The sequence below is a fragment of the Physcomitrium patens genome, chromosome 13 (genome assembly GCF_059467195.1).
Source record: "Physcomitrium patens ecotype Gransden chromosome 13, ASM5946719v1, whole genome shotgun sequence".
Taxonomy (NCBI): domain Eukaryota; kingdom Viridiplantae; phylum Streptophyta; class Bryopsida; order Funariales; family Funariaceae; genus Physcomitrium; species Physcomitrium patens.
The window spans coordinates 10,261,028-10,285,921 of NC_143422.1; the positions used below are offsets into that span (position 1 = coordinate 10,261,028).

The 24,894-nt window shown below is 34.8% G+C and overlaps 2 non-coding genes across 2 annotated transcripts; both read right to left on the reverse strand.

The window, feature by feature from the left end:
* Positions 1-584: 584 nt before the first annotated feature.
* On the reverse strand, positions 585-657 carry TRNAF-GAA (transfer RNA phenylalanine (anticodon GAA)). Its single transcript has one exon. It is a non-coding gene; the product is annotated as a tRNA-Phe (tRNA).
* A 3-nt stretch (positions 658-660) lies between these two features.
* TRNAV-AAC (transfer RNA valine (anticodon AAC)) lies at positions 661-734 on the reverse strand. The gene has a single exon. It is a non-coding gene; the product is annotated as a tRNA-Val (tRNA).
* Positions 735-24,894: the final 24,160 nt, after the last annotated feature.

Here is a 24,894-nt window from a genome sequence, read left to right on the forward strand (position 1 = left end):
ATTAGATTAAGATTTGATTGGTATTCCAAGAAAAGCCATCATGTTATATTTTCTTTTATAATCACTCATATGAAAACTCATTTCTCAACTTACATTCACAATTGAAAGTTTTAACTTTTTTTGAATTCAAATTTAAATAAAGACTGCATTATATTGTTTTATAACAAAAATTATTTCAAAAGTGCATATTATGTATTGAGATTAAGATTTAATTTAAAACTTGTTAAAGATAGCAAGATAGTAAGCTTGAGGAGGTGCAAATGAGGTGTGGCACATCCCGAGAGTGGAAGGTGAGAAGGGGCCACAAAGTATGGATTGGTTGTGAGTGTTCACAGGAGAACATGCTTTCCCACATGGAGTTATACGTGGATGGTTCTTGAAAGTGTTGTTGAGGAAAACGCAGCGGTGACTGACAGGGATAGTTTCGGTATCCTTCTTTCTGTGTTGGAACGGGGAACAGCCATGGCGTGTGAAGCTGGAGCGAGTTGGGGGCAGGGGACGATATAGCCTCCACTGCGGTGATCTCGTGGCCGCAGCGAGCATAGTTGTGCGAGATGCAGGTAGGAAGGATAAAAGGTTTGTAGTGCGGTGAGCGTGGATCGAACACGCGACCTTCAGATCTTCAGTCTGACGCTCTCCCAACTGAGCTATCCCCGCACATGTTTTCGCCCGGGTTCGAACCGGAGACCTTCAGTGTGTTAGACTGATGTGATAACCAACTACACCACGAAAACCGTCCCAAGTCTGGATCCAGAGGAGCGGTCGCTTCCAGGCCTGTTCCCTATGACCCACATGATTCGGTACTCGACTTTTCCATCATTTTCCCGCAAGCACTCCACCGACATTGGGCCGCAATCTGTTCGCATCTGGTGAAGAATTAATTTCTGGAAGTTTTAGATTTTGAAGATGATACTAAGTATGTAAATGCCATGACGCATTCCAAATTATTTTTTATTATTATTCTAAATATGGCATCTTATACCTTGGTTTTTGCAAATATGACACACCTACACCCCCCACCCAGGCATATATTAAAAATAAAATAAATAATAAATAAAACTAATATTAAAATTAAAGTTATGATGGATATTTTTAGAAATTTTTAAACATATATATTTAACTATTTTTTTTGAAACTACCTCTTCAGGTGGGCTTAATGAAAATTCTAATAGACAACATTATCCATGCTATTTCATATAGGCAAAAGCTGCATATTATCTCACATCTCCATCTCATAGCCTTTTAGTTGATTTTTCTAAGTACAATATCACCTAAAAGAGGCTTTTCAATTTGAATCAATCAAACGTTTTGAAAGTTACCACATCTTGCATTTTCTCCTAAGTTCAAAGGCCATCTAAGAGAAATCTATGTTTCCACCTAGTCACATTTTTAAACAACAATCAATATGCTCATAATGCACATGTGCAACATTCTAACATTGTTGTATTAAAAATACTTTTGTTGCATAAATGGTCAAAGGGAGGGCAATGAGTTTAAGGTATTTGGTGATATAATTTGAAAACAAAAACCAAAAATATTGTGTAGGGCTTTTGGAAATAATGTAATTTGATTGTAAAAAGAATTTTTGCTGTTAGAAAATATTATAAAAAGTCATTCAAATAAACTAGATTAGAAAAAATATAGTTAAATAAATTAATTTTGAAAGCAATAATATAAAAAGATACTTAAAAAAATAAGTTTTGAAGATTATAATGTAGAAGAGGTTCTTTAAATGGTATAAGAATAATTACCAAAACACACAATAACAAAAAAATAAGGATCTAAATATTGAAGGGAATCCACTAAAAATAATTAAACATGAATAAAAAATTAGAAGATTCAAAAGATTTTCTATAATGATGTAAAAAAGAATAATTTGTTCTTATTTTTTTAGAATAAATAATTAGAGCATCATTGTAAATAGTAATGGAGGTTACTTAAAAAACAAGAAATTAAAAAAATTTATTATATAATTTTTTGTAGAATTTAGAAAAATTAAGTATATTTGGTATATTTTTAGATTCTTAATTTTTTTTATAAAATAACTTATACATGTATATATATATATATATATATATATATATATATATATATATATATATATGTGTGTGTGTGTGTGTGTGTGTGTATGTGTATGTATTGTCATGGACATAAATATTTCTTCCAAGAGTTATACAAATAATATGAATAAGTAGAAGTAGATAAAAGTAGGTTAATTTGATAATATCGCATATGAAAGCTTTTTAGAAGATACACAAATACGGTTTCACTTTTATAGATGTCTAAAGGTGGTTGATAGGTTGAATACTTGATCAATAAGTTAGCTATGTATTGCATGTATTGATAGCTTATTGTATAAGCTAACTATGTGGTGCACACATAAGAAACTTGTCTTGTAAGTTAAAACATGCATCTTACAAATTAGACATATGTTGGAGGACCTATGGAACGTTGCCATGTAACTTTTAGTTAAATAATATATATGAAGATAAGAGTGAAGCCTTTTTTCATTCCTATCAATTCATTCCTCGCTTCTAGTCTAATTTTAAGGATCTCTAATTTTTCTTATCTTTTGTCAATAATTATTCTAATTTCTTTTTATATATATATATATATATATATATATATATGTATATATAAATTAAATAAAAAGCCAAAATTTTAGTACAATCAAACCTGTATTTGTAGATGCAAGAACTTTCTTGCATACTACAAAAAAAATTCACCTTTTGTTATTTATGCTATATTTATTTCTAATATTGTAAAGATTATAAGTAGCATCTTAAGCCAATATTAAGATTATTAAGATATCTTTAGAAAGAAGAATATAAATACTCTTTTAAAATATTATATGTATAATTATCTATTTATTCTTTATGATGGAAATCAATTACTATTTAGATCAATCTATAGTTTTGTAAAAAATAAGTTCGCTTATTTTAAGGAATATATTGATGAAAGTTTTGCCAAATATTTCAAACACCATTTTAAACTCTGGTACTAATCTTTGTCTTATTTATAAAGAAAAAATATTTCTTTATCAATATGTGTGGACTTTTATCACGTATATATATATATCTATATATATATATATATATATATATATTTATCTTACTAGTTATTAATATGATTAGATGGGAGTAGGTAAATATAGATTATTGTAGAATAGGTAAATAAATTTTGTAGTAAGTTATTGGTTGGTTATTGACAACCTTGAGAATTAGAATTATGGTTAGGTACTTTAGTTGGTAATAGTAGGTTGTTAGTGGAACAAATGGTTAATAATTCAAAGGATTATACCTTTTGAAATCTGCTGGGTGACGGTCTATCTTTTTGGTAGGATAAAGAGATTGAGAAGTGGGAGATCGGAGCCAAACTGTGAGAGTCATAAACCGAAGGGCCAGACTGTGAGAGTCGTAAGCCAAAGTAAGCTTGGTGCTACCTCTTTGTTTTTTTTAATTTTATTATTTGCTTATGAAGAATTATGATTGAAAGAAGCATTGTTTAAACTGTGATTAGAATATTGTGGAATATGACTATGGACTTACCGTTTTGGAGAAAATCTCTAACCTTGAGAATTGAGATTATCAAATTGTGTTGTGTTAAGTGAAGATATTGAATTCTGTATGATGAATTGAAAAATTGAATATAGTAAGTAAGCTGGAGATCAGTAATTGAATATATATAAATTACAAAGGGAGTAAATGGGAGATGAACTGATAAGAATATGGAATTATTGTTGAATTGATAGTTGTAGAATGAATTATGTGTTGAATTAAGATGGAAGTAGTAAGCCTTATTACTTTATAGTTTGACAATTGATTTCAGATAGCTAGAATACAGTCAATTGTGACACTAACAGATCCAATTTATATAACGAGTCTTTCTCCGTGTTCGAATCGACCTCTATTAGTTCAATTGCTTTGATATATTGAAGCTTGAAGACAACGAGAGCAACATTTTGGCACCGTTGCCAAGGAAATGATAACAATATGAAATATTAGAAATTGATTGTATATGAGATGGAATTATATGTTGAATGAAAACGTAAGAAGAACCAATTTTAGGATTACAAATATGTGAATTATAATTCAAAGAAGTATTGATTTTGTAAAGAAGAATGAAAGATTATGAGTGACAATCATGAAAGAAAGGATTATCAAAGAATTAATCGACAGCGAAAGAAAGATAGGAGCGTTTACGCATAAGAAATCTCCTACGGGAACGACAAAAAAGAATTGTAGGTCCAAGTAAAACCAAAGGAAGAAAAACTCAAATTCAAATAGCAAGGAGACTAGTGATAACACCAATGGCCGCGAGAGTGCCAGAAGTACCAATTGCAGTACAAATGGGAGCAGTAGCAGATCGAACTACAAGTATGGCACTATTACCTACTTTTAGTGGTTGGCTGTACTCTGGTTTTGATCACTATATATCACAATTCTTGATAGCCTACGTGGCTAATAATGATAGAATTGAAGACATTTGGTTGAGATGGTTGCCAACAACTTTAAAAGATACAGCTTTTGAATGGTATATTCGGCAACCAGTGGATAGGTTTCTCAATTGAGAGGCCTTAAGGAATGCCTTCATAATCCATTTTAAACCAATTGGATTTGAAGATCGACTTAGAGAAAGTTTTATGAATAGCAAGATGTTTGCGGGGGAATCAATAGAGTCCTATTATGGCCAAATCACGGATATACTTTGTAAATGGTCAAATAATCAAATGTCGGATGTGTTTACATTGTCGATATTAATCAATGGTTTGCATCCAATTGAATTGAAAATGTTTGTAAAACAAGCTCGACCAGCTACGATAGAGGCATTGTTTCCACGAGCAAAGGTTTGGGAGGAATGCCATTATGATCAGTTTTTAATTGTAAGTGCCATGATGATTCCAGTTCAAGGTAGCTATCAAAATTCAACTTGGAACGGATCAGTGGGTAGTTATTCACGGATGTTAGAAACAGTGGCCAATTGCAGTGACAATATTCAGGGGTCAGTTAATGTCACCCCATTGTAAGCTATACCATCAAATGTGATAACAACATATGCTCCATATTTTCTATATCAACAACAAGCAACAGAGTTACTAATAATATCAACCCTAAAAGATTCCAATGAAGCCTTCTTATTGAACCTGACGAAGAAAATGGAAGAAATGGTCATTAATATAGTGAAGGATAAGAAAAAGAGGCACAAGCCTACTAATATTAGGACCAATATATGATGCAGTAATTATAAGGATCATAGTCATTTGGTAACAGAATGCCCTTCACCCTCACAAATAATGGATCAATGTACATTTTGTGGAGGAAAGTACCCTATTCAAAACTGCTGATATTTACAAAGGCAATAACAATTCAGTAATCAGAATATGATCCCACCAACTCAGTGGGAAGTCAATCAAGTTCAAATGAAAAATACATATGGATGGAATGAAAATCGATCTAATTGACAAAATTGAACATTCAATAACTTTCAAAGTTCCAATTTTAATCACAGGTCTACATCAAACCCCCAGAACTACGAGAAGGAGCAGCAGAGATATCAGCTATATGGTCCATCGACGTCATCGAATCAAGTATCCTCCATACCAATGGGACAACCAGTATCACTTTCTAACCCTACATGGAACAAGCCTAGTAGGTATATATCAGTGGAGACACCCAATATGCCGGATGGAGGTGTAGGAAGACCACTTCGTTGTTTCCGTTGCAAACAGATTAGTGATTATGCTAGTGAATGTTCCAATCTCAGAGCCAGTGATGATTATGTGCTAGTGTTTGTGAATTATAAGCAGTCGGGACATACTTATCAGCAATGTAATGCTCCGTTCAATTTCAATAATCGAGATCAGCAGATCCAAAGCTAAGGAAAAATGGAAGAGATAAATCAAGGTCCTCAAGATTCACCAGTTCATCGGGTAGAAGTAGTCCAAGCTGTCCTTATAAGAAGTCAACAAAAGGGAAAAGGACCAATTCAACATTTAGGTGATCCAGAAGCGAAGGGCCAATTAGACCCAATTATGAGGCCATTCAATTCAGGTCTTGATATGGGCCCCTTACTCAGTATAAGACCTGAATCGGTTGTGCACCCCAATGAGGTACTGATACGGAGGCTTCGGTTCCATTTTAAGCTGTTCCGTTCTCTACATAGTTTCAGAAAACATCCTTTCTATTGAAAGATCCTCTCATAGGCATAAATTTCAAGGATTTAATAACAGCCCAATTAGGAGAACAATCTTATATATTGAAAGAACTGATTTTACAACCTCCGTCAAATTTAGTTTATAAATCTTCTTGATGTCGTCGACTCTTTCTCTCCTCTACAAGAGATTTATAACATAGAGTATCAATTTGTATTGATTTTGGCTTTCATAAATAAGTTTTTGAAAACTTAGGAGCTGTTGTCATTATTTGATTTGTTCTTTTCTAACCATATCTTTGTTCGTGATATCTTTCAAATTATTGATTGTTACATTTAATAAAATTTTATAAAGATTCTATCTTTGGTATTATCAATAATAAGTCTTTGATATTATCCTTTAATCCACATCAAAATTGATTGATAAGGGCTTTGCCATTCCCGTCTATATTGCAAACGAAGTTTTGGAATTCAGTAATATATATGGTGGTTGCTTGTGAGTCTTGTCGTAAAGATAAGAGCTTGGTCTCTACTATTCTTTTTCAATTACTTTCTTCTAATGTGGCCGTAAACACTTCTAGGAATGAATTCAAATAATAAAGGAGTCGGAAATCTTTTTCTATTAAAAGTACAAATAAAAAAAGAGTACTTCTTGATAGAAGTGCATTTATGAATGTGTCTTGAGTAAATCCATTGGAATATTAGAAATAGTGCAATCTTAGATAGAGCTTGGCTTATTGCAAAAATCTTCAAAATTTTGATCTTATTCCAAAAAACTTCTTAAGCATACTAATCCTTATCTCCGTCATACTTATAGAAGTAAAATTCCTTGGATTTGGTTGTAAAGTTGATCTACTTACTTCTTTCAATTGCAAAACTTTTTGCCATTAAATCTAGACTTCTTCCATAGGCATAGGGATAGTGTTTCTATGATTCATTTTAAAAATATGTGAAATTTTTACTTGTAGGATATTAACAAGTTCATGAAGATCTACAATAGTTACAAATCTATTCTCACTTCTACTAAGAATAGCATCCATAATCTTTTCTTCTATAGACAACTCAAACAAATTCAAAAAGTTAAATTAGAAGACAGTAATCTGTAACTTCTAATAAAATATTTCTACAAAAAGATATAATCCTTTTTTTTTAAGAAAAAAATTTGTATTAGAAAAGAAGTTTTTTTATTTAAAGATGCATAGTCTGATACCTTCAAAATACAATAATAGAAGTGGAATAATCCACTTACTTCTTAAAAAAGATAAAAATAGTATATTGGCACTCTTGTCAAACTATCAAAGACATGAATCTTGAAGAAAGAAAATCCTCAATATACTCTTGTGTCACTAAAGTGAACCTAGAAAGTCATTCAAAAAGTGATGTAATATTATACTCAAATGACTATTATCAAAAATAAGAAGGCCAAAAAGTCTTGAAATAAGACTATGGACTAGAAAGATCTTGACAAGAGTGAAAAAGGCTTCACTCTAGCCTCCAAATATACTCTCTAACTAAAAGCTATGTAATAATATTTTATAAGACCTCCAACATGTGTTGACTTTGCTAGCCACATATTTTAATTTGTAAGATAAGTTATGTATATATGTGCCACATAATTAGCTTATTCCACAAGCTACCAACATTTGATTAACTTGTTGCCAAGTTTTTAACTGACAAATACCTCTAAAGTCAAAACCACATGTATGAAGCTTTTAAAAAGCTCCTCTAAAAGTTTTTATGAAGATAATTGTTGTTCTCGTTGTATTCAAGCTTCAATATATCAAACCAGTTGAACTAATAGAGGTCGGTTCGAACACGGGGAAAGACTGGTTATATGAATTGGGTCTGTTAGTGTCATAATTGATTGTATTCTAGCTATTTGAAATCAATTATCAAACTACAAAACACTAAGGCTTACTACTTCCGTCTTAATTCAACACATAATCCATTCTATGACTATCTATTCAATAATACTTCCATATTCTTATCAATTCATCTTCCACTTACTCTCTTTGCACTTTATATATATTCAATAACTGATCTCCAACTTACTTATTATATTCAATTTCTCAATTCATCACACAGAATTCAATATCTTCACTTAACACATCACAATTCGATAATCTCAATTCTCAAGGTCACAGATTTTCTTTAAAACGGTAAGTTCAAAGTCATATTCGACAATATTCTAATCACAATTTCAACAATACTTCTCTCAATTATAATTCTTCATAAGCAAATAATAAAAGCAAAGAAAATAAAGAGGTAGCACCAAGCTTACCTCGGCTTATGACTGTCAGGGACAAGAACTCGATGAAAGCTAAAGAGTAAGTGAGACTTTTCTCAAAAAGAAATAGGACAAAATAGAAATATGTATATTAAGAAAGAAACTGGAATGGCTATTGCCAAAATACAAGAAAACTAGAGACCCTTGAAACTAGACTAGAAGCAAGAAAGGAGTTGACAAGAGTGAAGAGGGCTTCACTCTTGCCTCTATATATACTATCTAACTAGAAGCCACGTGGCGATATTCTATAAGACCTCCAATATATGTTGACTTTCTAGGCCACATGCCTTTGCTTGCAAGGGAAGTTTTCTATGGATGGACCACGTAGTTAGCTTGTTCTTTAAGCTTCCAACATGCGTGGCACATGGCTAACTTGTTGACCAAGTTTCTAACCTAAAAGTCAACTATAGACTCCTATAAAGTCAAAGCAGTGTCTATGAAGCTTCTAAGAAGCTTCTCTAGAAGATATTACACAATTAACCTACTTTTACATACTTTTATCTATTCATATAGGTAATTATATGTATGTCCGTGACATTACCCCCCCTTCTAGGGACGAGTTCCACGAGGAGCGGTGATTATATATTGAGAAAATCTAATATGCGGCGAATTGTATTTGCTACATACTCTGATCTTTGTTCTCTTCGAAGATAGTTGATGGGTCCTCTTAGCCATCGATAGTGTCCCATTCCAGGGCGAGAAGACCACCCTGTTATTTGATCACTGTTGAGGCCTTCATAACTTCCTTCAAATAATACATTTGAAACACCATCAGGAGTCGTTCCTATCTCCAATAATATCACCAAACATCGAGAATCTCTTCCAAGGTCGTGATACCAAACGCGTTGTATCTCACCATCTATTCGAGGAAGAACATGTCGTTCTTGAGGGTCTTCATTTCGGTTGCGTCGTCTTGAAGGTTGTGACAATCGCAATGTCTCATCCGGTAAGTCAGCAAACGAAGGTTCTTGAGTTGAATCCGCTGGTTGTTGGCTCTCCATCTAATTAGCGTCACAAAATGCAAAGAAGTTACAAACAAGGATAGGAAATTGAATGTTATCTTGCCTCAATCTTGTCTCTTTTATAAGAGAGGTTTTCATCTTGGTTTTGATGGATGTCGTTGATGAAAAACTTTGACTTTAGCTGATGCATTTGCTAGATTCCTGGATGGCTCCCATGTGCGCTCACTAATATCATATCCGCACCAATGAACAAGATATTCCAGCTTATTTCGGCGCCGCCTTGAGTCTAATATCTCTTCCACCTCAAATTCTTCATTATTATCTACTTCTATAGGAGGCGGTGGCATTTGTCTTCTTCCTTGTATATCCACTGTCTTATATGGTTCAAGAAGAGACATGTGGAATACAGGATGGATCTTCATTGACTCCGGTAGATGTAACCGATATGCAACTGGGTTGATCTGTTCAGAAACAGAAAAGGGGCCAAGCCTACGATAGTCCAATTTGTCACAAGGTCGAGTGGTCTTGATATTGCGACGAAGTAGCCATACCTTATCACCCACGTTGAGTTGTGGTTGCTCTTTACGATATACATCTGCATTTATCTTTTGTCGTTCTTGAGCTTTCTTCAACTGCGCCTTCATTATTGCATGTAACTCTGACAACCGATTTGCCATATCTTCTGCTGCAGGATTATCAACTTTTAAAAAATCAAAAGTATCAAGTCGTGGATGATAGCCATAATTGGCAAAGAAAGGTGTTTGTTGCGTGGAAGAATGTACCGTATTATTATAAGCAAACTCTGCCAATGGCAGAAGGTTTGTCCAATCATCTTGTTGGTAGTTGATGGTACACCTTAAATACTGTTCCAAGACTTGGTTTACGCGCTCTGTTTGTCCATCAGTTTGAGGATGGAAAGCTGAAGATAGCTTTATGTCCACTTTTAAAATCTTGAAAAGAGTCCTCCAGAATCTCGACACAAATTGAGTTCCCCTATCCGATATGATATCTTTAGGTAATCCATGATAGCGATAGATATTATCAATGAAAAGCTTAGCTGTTTCTTCACCTGTGATAGATTTTGTACATGACATAAAATGTGCCATCTTGGTGAAACGATCTACTATCACAAATATAGAATCATAAGATCTTGAGTTTGGAAGATCTGTGATGAAATCCATAGAAACAGAAGACCATGGTTGTTCTGGTATAGGTAATGGCTGAAGAAGTCCGTAAGGTCGATGTCGAGGAATTTTTGATCTTGAACAAATATCACATGATTGTACAAAGTCTTTGACTGACTTCCACATTTGTGGCCACCAAAAATCTCTTGATATGAGTTCCAGAGTCTTATTATATCCAAAGTGCCCTGCTGCTGGAAAGTCATGACGTGCTTGAAGAACACGCAAACGTGCTTTTCCTTCTGGAACATATAGGCGTCCTTCAAAATATAATAGATTATTCTTGAACTCGAACTTAGAAGAATCATGAGACTTGGAAGAATTATTCTCGATATCATGAACAAGAGGGTCTGAGGACATACTGGACTGGATTTGCTTGAGAAAAGTTGAATCAACAGTCAATGTTGATTTCACTGCTCGGAGATGAAATTGCTCCGGTTTCAAGAGGACCATTCTTTGTTGCTCAAAAGCTGCATCTCCTTCTTTTGGTGCAAAATAAGAACGTCTAGATAGGGCATCGGATAAACCTTGTTGTTTTCTTGGCCGATAAGTGATAATGAAGTCGAATCTTGACAAAGACATACTCCAACGAGCTTGACGACGATTCAACACGCGTGCTGACATGAAATACTCGAGGTTCTTGTGATCTGTATATATAGTGACTGGACTAGAAGCACCTTCTACATAATGACGCCATTCTTGAAAGGAATCCACGATTGCAAGAAGTTCTTTATCGTGGATCTCATAATTGATCTCGGCTGCTGAGAATTTTCTTGAATGAAAAGCTATCGGATGAAGTTTGTCATCTATTCCCATTTGTGATAAAACTGCACCCAAGGCAAAATCCGATGCGTCTGTTTCCATAAAAAATGCCTTGGAAAAGTCAACACGATATAAGACTGGTGCAGAGACAAACGATGTCTTCAAGGCTTCAAATGCTGCTTCCGCTTCTTGATTCCATTGGAATTTATCTTTACTAGTCAAGCGTGTAAGTGGAGCTGCAACTCGTGAGAAGTCTTTGATGAAGATCCGATAGTAATTAGCAAATCCCAAGAAACATTGGACATCTCTTACAGTCTTTGAAATCTTCCAATCCATGATTGTTTGGACTTTCTTAGAATCCATCATAAGACCATCATTTGAAATGATGTATCCTAAAAAGTCAACTTGAGTAGTGTGAAATACACACTTTTCCATTTTGGCGTACAATCCTGCATCTCTGAGTTTTTGTAATACTTGACGAACATGTATTTCATGTTCTTCAACATTCTTAGAATAAATCAGGATATCGTCTAGGTAGCAGACGACAAAATTGTCTAAGAATTCACGAAATACATCATTCATGAGATGTTGAAAAGCAGCTGGTGCATTCGTGAGTCCAAAAGGCATGACATTATATTCAAAATGCCCGTACTTGGTTCGAAACGCAGTCTTCCATTCATCTCCTTTTTTGATCCGTACTAGATTATATGCTCCTCTTAGATCTATTTTTGTATAGATCTTAGCTTGATTTAACTGGTCAAGGAGTCCTGATATCAAAGGTAATGGATACCTGTTCTTGATTGTGATCTTGTTGAGTCCTCGATAGTCAACACACATTCGTAAAGATCCATCTTTTTTCTTTATGAATAAAATTGGAGCTCCTGCTGGAGATTTTGAATGGCGTATGAAATTCTTCGCTAAATTCTCGTCAATATATGTCTTGAATTCAGCCAACTCATCTTGCGATAAACTGTAAATTGGTCCAAATGGTGGCTGAGTTCCTTCCTTGAGATCGATTGAACAATCGTATGGGCGATGCTCAGGAAGAATATCTGCATTCTTTTTCTCAAAAACGTCTTGATAATCCTGATATTGACTTGGAATGCCACTTGAAGTCTTTACGCTTTCAGAAATAGGTGCAGCATAAATAGCAAAAGTTGATCCTTCTTTTGCTGCGTGTATAAATGCTTTTGCACCTATAGGTGTGAGTTTTACTATACTAGACTCATGGTTTTTTACTTGGTTAATAGAACTGTTACTAATGCTCTGAGGAAAATCAAGTTTACGAGAAATCCAATCTATTCGAGGATTATACTTTTCTAACCATGATAAGCCTAAAATTACTGGATTAGAGGGAGATCTAATTATATTAAAAATTACGCAACTACTATGACCATTTATTACTACATCTACAGGAAGTGTTTCGTGAGCTACATCTCCACAAGACAACGGACGACCATCTATGACTTCTACGTGTACAGGTTTAGTTTTTTGTATTAATGATATTCTATGACATCTAGCAAATTCTTCATCTAAAAAACAAGATGAGGCTCCTGAATCTACCAAGGCAGAGGCTTTGTAATTATTAGGTCCTAAACGCACATCTATTATAAAACAAGGAGATGGTTTTGAGGAGAGGATAGGACCTTTATTAGAAGTTGTACAAGATTCCAGCCGCACGGTCCCTATTGTAGCTGGACGTACTCGTTTTCCGACATACTGTCTTCTTTGACAGCCGTACTCCTCATTTTGTAGTTACGTCGCTTCTTTGGACAATGTTGAGCAGTGTGCTTAGGTTCTCCACAATATAAGCACAATCCTTCTTGTCGACGATGAGACTTTTCTTGCTCAGTAAGAGGTTTGAAACGTACCGCATCAATTTGCATATCCTCTACTTCCGAAGGTATGTGTTGAGGAGACGTCGGTGTTGCCATTGAATTGTAGTAACGTTGAGGCCCACTTGTGCGACTCTCGGATCGAAATTCAAAAAGTCGATTGTCGCACTTCACAGCAAAGTCAATTGCTTGACTCAATGTTTGAGGATCAGGTAAATTAAGCATCAATTTCTTTACCTCATATTGTAATCCGTAGAGAAATTGACTCACAAGTGCGGCATCATCCCACTTGATATCAGTTGCAAGTTGTCGAAATTGCGAAGCATATAATGTTACTGATCGATTGCCTTGTCGCAAAATACGGATCTTGTTGGTTGCAACACGAATTGCATCATGTTCTCCAAACATGGATCGAAACTCCGCCAAAAAAGCCTCCAGATTATCCAATATTGGATCTCGTCGTTCAAGAAAAGATGAAAACCATGACAATGCTGAACCTGAAAGAAGTGTACCAATGAATCTTACTTGTGACCCTGGAGTTGGATAGCTCTGGGGTTGAAGTTCAATCACTAGTTGGACCTGATTGATGAATCCTCGAAACTTGGATCTGGTACCATCAAACTTCTCGGGCAAGGCAACTCTCGGTTCTCTAACACTCGAAGGGTGTTCCATTCTGGGAGAAGGGACATGGTTTGGTGCAGATGTTGAAGCAGCCCCAATCATCTCTATATCTTCACTTCCTACCATTCTTGTTGCTCCTTGTGGTGGTAAATTGAGTTGATGCATCGCAAGCATTAACTCCCTCAATTGTTCTTGCATCTGTGCCATTGCACTCTTCATTTCAACAAGCTCTGCCATAGTAGCACTTAGAAAAGAGAAGATGTCTAACAACGCTCAAAACAAATAGAAGAGAGGAATTGATAACAAAGAAAATACTAATAACAATATCAGTTTAAAAGAGGGTAATCCGCAACTTCTAATGCGCTTATGTCTTATCAAGAAAAAGGGGTAATCCACTCTTAATCAAGAAAAGACAAAGCTCTGATATTGTAAGTGTACTCTTGTCAATCTGTCAGGGACAAGAACTCGATGAAAGCTAAAGAGTAAGTGAGACTTTTTTCAAAAAGAAATAGGACAAAATAGAAATATGTATATTAAGAAAGAAACTGGAATGGCTATTGCCAAAATACAAGAAAACTAGAGACCCTTGAAACTAGACTAGAAGCAAGAAAGGAGTTGACAAGAGTGAAGAGGGCTTCACTCTTGCCTCTATATATACTATCTAACTAGAAGCCACGTGGCGATGTTCTATAAGACCTCCAATATATGTTGACTTTCTAGGCCACATGCCTTTGCTTGCAAGGTAAGTTTTCTATAGATGGACCACGTAGTTAGCTTGTTCTTTAAGCTTCCAACATGTGTGGCACATGGCTAACTTATTGACCAAGTTTCTAACCTAAAAGTCAACTATAGACTCCTATAAAGTCAAAGCAGCATCTATGAAGCTTCTAAGAAGCTTCTCTAGAAGATATTACATAATTAACCTACTTTTACATACTTTTATCTATTCATATAGGTAATTATATGTATGTCCGTGACAATGACTCTCACAGTCTGGCTCCGATCTCTCACTTTTCAACCTCTTTATCCTATCAAAAAGATAGACTGTTGGCCAGCAGATTCCAAAGGGTATGACTCTTTGAATTATCAACCATTTGTTCCTCTAACAACCTACTCTTACCAACTAAACTACCTAACCATAAGTCTAATTCTTGACGTTGTCAATAACCAACTAGTAACTTACCACAAAATTTATTTACCTATTCCACATAGCTCCACTCCTAATTGTGCAACACCTTTGGAAACATTATTTAGCCTCAACTTATAAAGACATAGCAACATTGGCTTCTTCAATCAATGGCGTTGATTTACCACCCTTTGAATTGGTGACCTTTTCCTCTACTACATCTTTGTCATTTGTCTCGGTGTTCGATGGCTCTCCATCCAATCTTGCCATCAGATCTTGATTCAATAAACCCAATTCCCGTACCTGAGACTCAAGATGGCAATTTGGTTGTTGCGCTCCTCCAACATCTTTTGCCATTCTTTTGTCGATTTCAAAGGTATCTTCGAAGGTGTTGTTGCTGAAATTGACATATTGGTCCGCACTAAATTATTGGCCTCCCTTGCTAATGCGGCTAGTTTAGTCTATAACTTCGTAATCTCTACTTGCAGCCGCTCTTGCCATTGTCGTATTACATGCTTTCCTGCTCGAGAACGTGCCGGACGTCTGGCTGTAGAAGGTAGTATGGAGATTCGTCGATAGTCAAGCAGTCTATCAGTTTTGATTGCTGGAATATAAATGACTGCAACAATCTACCGTAAATCTATACGGATGCTCTTCGACTGCTTGTCGAAGTCCTTTTTGCCCCAGCCGGTAGGTCTCTAGACGTTACAGAGAACCCCGAACAACCCAAACTGTTAATCTTCAATACCGCTTTGTACTTACGATCTTGTATCCACTAACTGTCTTGTTAGATTAACCCAATAAATTTCATTCACTCCACATACTCAATCCTATAGACGCCCTTTTAATCCTTCAATTACAGACGTAACTCGATTTCACAAAACAGTCAAGAATATTCAAACCCACTTCATTAAAAATCCCGATTCACCATTACAATACTGACTTTAGCAGCGATTGCCTCAGCCTTCTCAAAACTCTACGAAGAAGAAAAATCCAAATTCTCTGTCTTCCCTTCCCCGACCCGAAGCATGAAGCTCCCCTCTCTAATCTCCTCCTTTCAAACTTTTTTTTTTTCAAAACTATATCCCCCCTAACCTTATCCTCTGAATTTCTTCAATCTTCCATCTTAGATCCGGAATTGGCTCCCACCGTCAAGCTTGGATCCGAAATTGGCTCTCACCGTCAGAGCTTTCTCCTCCGTTTTTACCTTTAAAAAATCCATTTACCGAAAACAACGTTCCCTGAAACAGCACAGAGAACAGGACAGCCTGAAACAGAATCGAACCCCGTAATCGGGACCACATTGAGTCGCCCGACCAATTCAGGTCTCATATTGGATAAGAGTCCAATAGTAACCTGGATGTTCCCGTAATTGGGTCAAATTGATCCTCGCGTCGGACTGGCTAAGACCCGTAGTAAGACCTGGATTTCCCGTAATTGGGTTTACCGGCCAATTCAGGTTTCATATTGGATAAGAGGACCCGGATTGGATTCTCGAAATTGGATCCAATTGGTTCTTCAAACCCGTCGTGTGAATTGGTCCTTCTCTTCCTGCTAACTCCCGTTATTGGAATCGAATGGAGCATTTCAGTATGCTCCGGCTGACTGTAACGGAGTGACTGAACCTGACCACTCAGTATTTGCATTGGAGTTGGTCGATGCTCCCAATATTCGAGGTAACTGAATATTAATAAAATTCTCCTTTCTTTTTATTTTCACTGTATACTCGTGTTACAACACGACACCATTCCTTCCAATCAATCTCCATCCTTGCTTTTTTAGACACCATATTTGCCATCTTTTTCTTTTTTGCCATCCACTTCTCCTTAATCACAAAAGAGAATATTATGCTTGACAAGAGCCCCCCTCCTACTTCTTACTATGGTCCAATCAATTAAGTCGACTCCTCTTTTGTAACAGAAAACTCATCCTGGATTTATGTATAGTAAAATTTAAGCCGATTGCCATTGATCTGTGTCGTAAATTCAGTACCCATAAAATCTTCCAATTGCATTGAACCATTTGGAAATCTTTCAATAACTCGATATGGCCCATGCTATCCAATTTGAAATTTTCTTGGAAAATTTTTAAATTGACTATCATAAAGAAGTATCAAATCATTTGGCATAAAAGCCTTTGGTCTAAGCTTACTATCATAATGAGTCTTCCTTCATTTTTGTGTAGTTTCCATTATCATTAATACATTGGCTTTAGTTTCATCCAATTTTTTCAATTCTTCTAAATAGTGCCATAATGAATCATGATCTCTCAATCTATTATTTATAGCAATTCATAAACTTTGGACTTCCAATTCAATAGGTAATATTGCTTCCTGGCCATAAACCAATTGAAAAGGGGTAGCATTGATAGTAACTTTATATGCAGTACAGTATGCCCAAAAAGCTGCAAACAACTTAGTATCCCAATCTATTCCCACTCTTGAAACTATTTTTTTTAAGATTTTACATAAACTTCTATTAGACTTTTCCGTTTGTCCATTGGCTCTAGGATAATACGGTGTAGTCTTATGATGTTTTATCTCATATTTAGCCATAAGTGCTTTAATTGTACTATTTATAAAATGAGTTCATCGATCACTAACCAATTCTCATGGACAACCGAACTGTGTAACAATATTTTCATATAAAAAGGTTGCTACTTTTCTTGCACTATCGATTTTCGTAGCTACGGCTTCAACCTATTTCGTTACGTAATCCGTTGCTACTAGTATATACCATTTTTGTCCATTTCTTGAAGCTGGTGTAATTGGTCCTACAAAATCAATTCTCTATTTTCCAAAAGGTGCTTGAGCCAGAATTGGTACCAATGGTATTGCTTAAGTTTCAGTAGGTCGACCCATTCTCTGACATGAGTCACAATGATGGATGAATTAGTGAAAATCTGCAAACATTGTTGGCCACCAATAACTAGCTTGTAAAGCTTTATGAGCCGTTGTCGTAATACGTGAAGTTTTGCTTAAGAATGCTCCTTGCACTTGGCTGTCGAAAGAAGAATGGAAATTACAATAACAAAATCTTAATTCTAATAGAATACTAACAATGCTCTAATAAGACCATAATAATGCTAAACAAGCTTAATCAAATTCAAAAAAAACCTCAAAGAAATTTCAAACAAATAATAAGAATTTTTAAAGAAATATTAGAAGGATCACAAATATCACTCAAATACATCTCAATTCAGTCTTAATTTAATTCTAGTTAAAATCCTATTGAACTTCATTCAAACTTTAGGCCAAAACTAATTGAATCTTAAATCTTAATAAAATCCTAAACCCTAAATCAAACTCTAAACAAACCTTAAATCAAACCCTAAACAAACCTTAAATCAAACCCCAACTAAATCCTAAACCAAATCCTAAACAAATCCTAAACCAAATCCTAACCAAATCCTAAACCAAATCCTAACCAAATCCTAACCAAATCCTAATCCAAATCCTAAACCCTAAACCAAACCCTAAGTAAACCATAAATCCTAAATCAAACCCTAACCAAATCCTAAATTCTAAATAAAACCTAATCAAATCCTAAATCAAATTCTAAATCCTAAATAAAATTCTAATCCAAATCCTAAACCCTAAACCAAATCCTAATCAAATCCTAAATCATAAATAACATCCTAATCAAATCCTAAATCCTAAACCAAACCCTAAATAAAATCCTAACCAAATCCTAAATAAATCCTAAATCCTAAATCAAACTCTAAACCCTATCTTAAATCCTAAACCAAATCCTATCCATATCCTAAACCAATTCCTAACCAAACCCTAGTTATTCCTACCATAGATTTAAACCTCAATAACTAATCAATAAACCATTGATCTTAACTCAAATTTTGCATAATTCTTCAAAAACTAAGTTGAAAACAATCACAAATTTTTTAAAAAGGATAGGAATTACCAAATAGGCGATAACCTCAAAAACCGTGCTCGGATATTAATTGGCCTCCTTCTCCAACCTTGATGCCAATCTTCCAGAGCCAATACCTCTCCTTTGTGCCATTAGATTGATCTCAAAATTCTCATATATATAGAAAAACAAGTCTAATATCCTCTTATATAAGTTTCACTCCAATCCAACTAGTAGATTTCAAGAAAACTTAAAAACCCTCACTAGACCTAAAATTCTACTTTCTGAGATCTTGACCCACTTAAACCTCAATATTCCTCAATTCAATTATTAGATCGAGCTCAAATTCACAAAATATATTAAACACAACTATAACCATAATCCTACAAAAATTCATTCATAGATCTATTACAAAACTCTTGAAATCACCCAAAACGTAAATCCTATTTTATTTCATAAAATCCAAGTCATCCAAAATAAACCTTGACTTTGCAAAGCTCTTACAAAGTCATATCAACTCCAAATCACCCAAAATCAATGCCCATAGAAACCTTATCTAATCTTCTATCAAATCCTATTCTTCGATCTACAAAAGAGTCCCGAAATCATTGTCGAGACTCGGTTTTGTGTCTCAGGGTCTGATTTCGACCATGGATCATAACCGGCCCTCTTTGGGTATCAACATCTAGTTTTTTTAAAGTTATTTTTACTAGAATTTACTCTTAATTTCCTCCTAAATATTTCTATATCATTTATTTTTCCAATCTACCTTATTTTGCCTTATTTTTGGCCTTACAAAGTAAATAAAAGCTATTTTTTCTAAAAAGGCAGCATTACTACTAAAAGTTTTACTACCTTCCTATCTTTTATCAATATTTTTCTATCATTTCTTTTAACTTGGCTCTTCTATAATAAGATCCATATTATCATCTTTCACCATATAGTCATGTTACAACACAACATCGACCCCCTCTGAACTTGTACATCTTCCGATTTGCACCAAATAATCCAACTTAGTCAATAAAAGGTATATAACTGTGAATAGATAGATAAATTGCCGATAATAATTGACATGGCCGACAAATGCTCGAACACTTGTAAAAGTGTCTGGTTGCTTTAATTCTACTATAATCTTTATTTTATTCGGATTTGTAGCAATGCCTGCCATCAAAATTATATGATCGATCAGTTTATCAGAAGGCACACCAAATTCACACTTTTCCAAATTTAAAGAAATTCCATATTTGGCACATTGATTCAAACATTAACCAAGACATTCTAAATGCCTGGCTCTCGTACTAAATGTACAAAAATCATCTAGAAATATTTCCATTGAAATTTGTAGATAATCTTGGATCAATTGCATCATTACCCGTTGAAATGTAGCTGGTGTATTACAAAGCCCAAACGGCATAACCTTATAGGCAAAGGTCTTCCAATCCATAATAAAAGTATTTTTTAACTAGTCTTCTTTTGCAATCTTAACTTAATTATAACCAAAAAATCCATCAAGAAATGAATAACATTCATGTCCAACGACAACATCCAATATACTATCTGTGAATGGTAAAGGAAAATAATCTTTTTTGGTAGTAGCATTTAATTTGTGGAAATCTTGATAGATGCAAACTTTTCAATTCTTTTTCGGTACCATAACAATTGGTGAAACCCATTCACTAAAAAAAAATGGATAGATAAATCCAACCTCCAAGAGTTTGTCTAGTTCTTCTTTTACCATAAGTGAGTATTTTGGATTAAGTCGATGTTTTCTTTGGCATAATGGTGTAGGATTCTCCTCTAATATAATTTGATGCTCACAAACTTTAGCTAGAATTTCTTTCAAATCCAACCATGCAAAAGTAGTTTTATGCATTAAAAATTAATCCACCCAAATTTCTTTCTCCTTGCTTTTTCTACTGTCATAAATCTGAATGATTTGGAGAGCCTTCCCTGTACCTAAATTAATTGGTTGACATCGTAGAATTTCAAGAGTCTTTGAAATAATGTTTTGTTCAATTTCAAAATCTTTCATAAAATCTGACAAATTAAAACTTTCCAACTCCAGTTCCATAGTACAAATGTGACTAACATCTTGTCTATTCATCCAATATGCAATCATATGATCAGAATCGTCAATAACATCTGGAGGAACTAAGTACTCTCTCGGTCCCCTGCACTACTACTTCATTCTAGTGTGCTGGACAACTTGCCTTGTATCAGCATAAATTGGATCAGGTGCACCAATTTCTTCTTCTGTAGATTCATCTTTTCAACCCGACGTGAATTTTGAATTAGCAAATTGAGTTTTTCGGTGATATTAGACAAGGTACATTTGAAGCACAATTTTATCATTATCTTTTCCAATTCTCAATGTACCACGGCTCTAGTCATTTCGAACCTTAGCTTGATACAACTACAGTCGCCCCAATAAAATTCGATATGACAATATAGAGCTTTGCAATCAGAAAATAATATAATCAATTTTGTAGGAAATCTTCGCAATTACTGTACCAATACTTCGTAAAATATCCATAGGTTTAACTCAACTGGAATCAGCCATTCTCAAAACTATTGTAGTAGAAAATAAGTGATCCAAATCCAACTCTTCCATTGTAGCGGTATTTATAAGATTTATACTAGATCCTTCATCTACTTACATTCCCGATACGAACACTCCATCAATTGAGACATCAATCGTTGGTGCACCTGGATCGGGATTCAAACTTACTTCTCAGATTTTTTTATTTTGAGATCTGTGATAAATTAATAAAGAATTCAAGATAATTCAACACTCAGGTGCTACGCCAATAATTGCTTCATACAGATCTTGGGCTGTATGGTGCCCAAATCTTTTAGAATATCATATGGTTCTAAATTAGTGATAATTTCCAATGTCTGTTTCTTTATTCCAGTCCTAGATACCAACACAAGTAAATTATTTCTCTCTATATTGAAAATTGATAAACCTATTGGAACTAAACTTGACGGAGGTTGTAAAATCAGTTCTTTCAATATATAAGATTGTTCTCCCAATTGGGCTGTTATTAAATCCTTGAAATTCATGCCTATGAGAGGATCTTTCAATAGAAAGGATATTTTTTGAAACTATGTAGAGAACGGAACAGCTTAAAATGGAACCGAAGCCTCCGTAATCAGTACCTCATTGGGGTGCACAACCGATTCAGGTCTTATACTGAGTAAGGGGCCCATATCAAGACCTGAATTGAATGGCCTCATAATTGGGTCTAATTGGCCCTTCGCTTCTGGATCACCTAAATGTTGAATTGGTCCTTTTCCCTTTTGTTGACTTCTTATAAGGACAGCATGGACTACTTCTACCCAATGAACTGGTGAATCTTGAGGACCTTGATTTATCTCTTCCATTTTTCCTTGGCTTTGGATCTGCTGATCTCGGTTATTGAAATTGAACGGAGCATTATATTGCTGATAAGTATGTCCCGACTACTTATAATTCACAAACACTAGCACATAATCATCACTGGCTCTGAGATTGGAACATTCACTAGCATAATCACTAATCTGTTTGCAACGGAAACAACGAAGTGGTCTTCCTACACCTCCATCCGGCATATTGGGTGTCTCCACTGATATATACCTACTAGGCTTGTTCCATGTAGGGTTAGAAAGTGATACTGGTTGTCCCATTGGTATGGAGGATACTTGATTCGATGACGTCGATGGACCATATAGCTGATATCTCTGCTGCTCCTTCTCGTAGTTCTGGGGGTTTGATGTAGACCTGTGATTAAAATTGGAACTTTGAAAGTTATTGAATGTTCAATTTTGTCAATTAGATCGATTTTCATTCCATCCATATGTATTTTTCATTTGAACTTGATTGACTTCCCACTGAGTTGGTGGGATCATATTCTGATTACTGAATTGTTATTGCCTTTGTAAATATCAGCAGTTTTGAATAGGGTACTTTCCTCCACAAAATGTACATTGATCCATTATTTGTGAGGGTGAAGGGCATTCTGTTACCAAATGACTATGATCCTTATAATTACTGCATCATATATTGGTCCTAATATTAGTAGGCTTGTGCCTCTTTTTCTTATCCTTCACTATATTAATGACCATTTCTTCCATTTTCTTCGTCAGGTTCAATAAGAAGGCTTCATTGGAATCTTTTAGGGTTGATATTATTAGTAACTCTGTTGCTTGTTGTTGATATAGAAAATATGGAGCATATGTTGTTGTCACATTTGGTGGTATAGCTTACAATGGGGTGACATTAACTGACCCCTGAATATTGTCACTGCAATTGGCCACTGTTTCTAACATCCGTGAATAACTACCCACTGATCCGTTCCAAGTTGAATTTTGATAGCTACCTTGAACTGGAATCATCATGGCACTTACAATTAAAAACTGATCATAATGGCATTCCTCCCAAACCTTTGCTCGTGGAAACAATGCCTCTATCGTAGCTGGTCGAGCTTGTTTTACAAACATTTTCAATTCAATTGGATGCAAACCATTGATTAATATCGACAATGTAAACACATCCGACATTTGATTATTTGACCATTTACAAAGTATATCCGTGATTTGGCCATAATAGGACTCTATTGATTCCCCCGCAAACATCTTGCTATTCATAAAACTTTCTCTAAGTCGATCTTCAAATCCAATTGGTTTAAAATGGATTATGAAGGCATTCCTTAAGGCCTCTCAATTGAGAAACCTATCCACTGGTTGCCGAATATACCATTCAAAAGCTGTATCTTTTAAAGTTGTTGGCAACCATCTCAACCAAATGTCTTCAATTCTATCATTATTAGCCACGTAGGCTATCAAGAATTGTGATATATAGTGATCAAAACCAGAGTACAGCCAACCACTAAAAGTAGGTAATAGTGCCATACTTGTAGTTCGATCTGCTACTGCTCCCATTTGTACTGCAATTGGTACTTCTGGCACTCTCGCGGCCATTGGTGTTATCACTAGTCTCCTTGCTATTTGAATTTGAGTTTTTCTTCCTTTGGTTTTACTTGGACCTACAATTCTTTTTTGTCGTTCCCGTAGGAGATTTCTTATGCGTAAACGCTCCTATCTTTCTTTCGCTGTCGATTAATTCTTTGATAATCCTTTCTTTCATGATTGTCACTCATAATCTTTCATTCTTCTTTACAAAATCAATACTTCTTTGAATTATAATTCACATATTTGTAATCCTAAAATTGGTTCTTCTTACGTTTTCATTCAACATATAATTCCATCTCATATACAATCAATTTCTAATATTTCATATTGTTATCATTTCCTTGGCAACGGTGCCAAAATGTTGCTCTCGTTGTCTTCAAGCTTCAATATATCAAAGCAATTGAACTAATAGAAGTCGATTCGAACACGGAGAAAGACTCGTTATATAAATTGGATCTGTTAGTGTCACAATTGACTGTATTCTAGCTATCTGAAATCAATTGTCAAACTATAAAGTAATAAGGCTTACTACTTCCATCTTAATTCAACACATAATTCATTCTACAACTATCAATTCAACAATAATTCCATATTCTTATCAGTTCATCTCCCATTTACTCCCTTTGTAATTTATATATATTCAATTACTGATCTCCAGCTTACTTACTATATTCAATTTTTCAATTCATCATACAGAATTCAATATCTTCACTTAACACAACACAATTTGATAATCTCAATTCTCAAGGTTAGAGATTTTCTCCAAAACGGTAAGTCCATAGTCATATTCCACAATATTCTAATCACAGTTTAAACAATGCTTCTTTCAATCATAATTCTTCATAAGCAAATAATAAAATTAAAAAAAACAAAGAGGTAGCACCAAGCTTACTTTGGCTTACGACTCTCACAGTCTGGCCCTTCGGTTTATGACTCTCACAGTTTGGCTCCGATCTCCCACTTCTCAATCTCTTTATCCTACCAAAAAGATAGACCGTCACCCAGCAGATTTCAAAAGGTATAATCCTTTGAATTATTAACCATTTGTTCCACTAACAACCTACTATTACCAACTAAAGTACCTAACCATAATTCTAATTCTCAAGGTTGTCAATAACCAACCAATAACTTACTACAAAATTTATTTACCTATT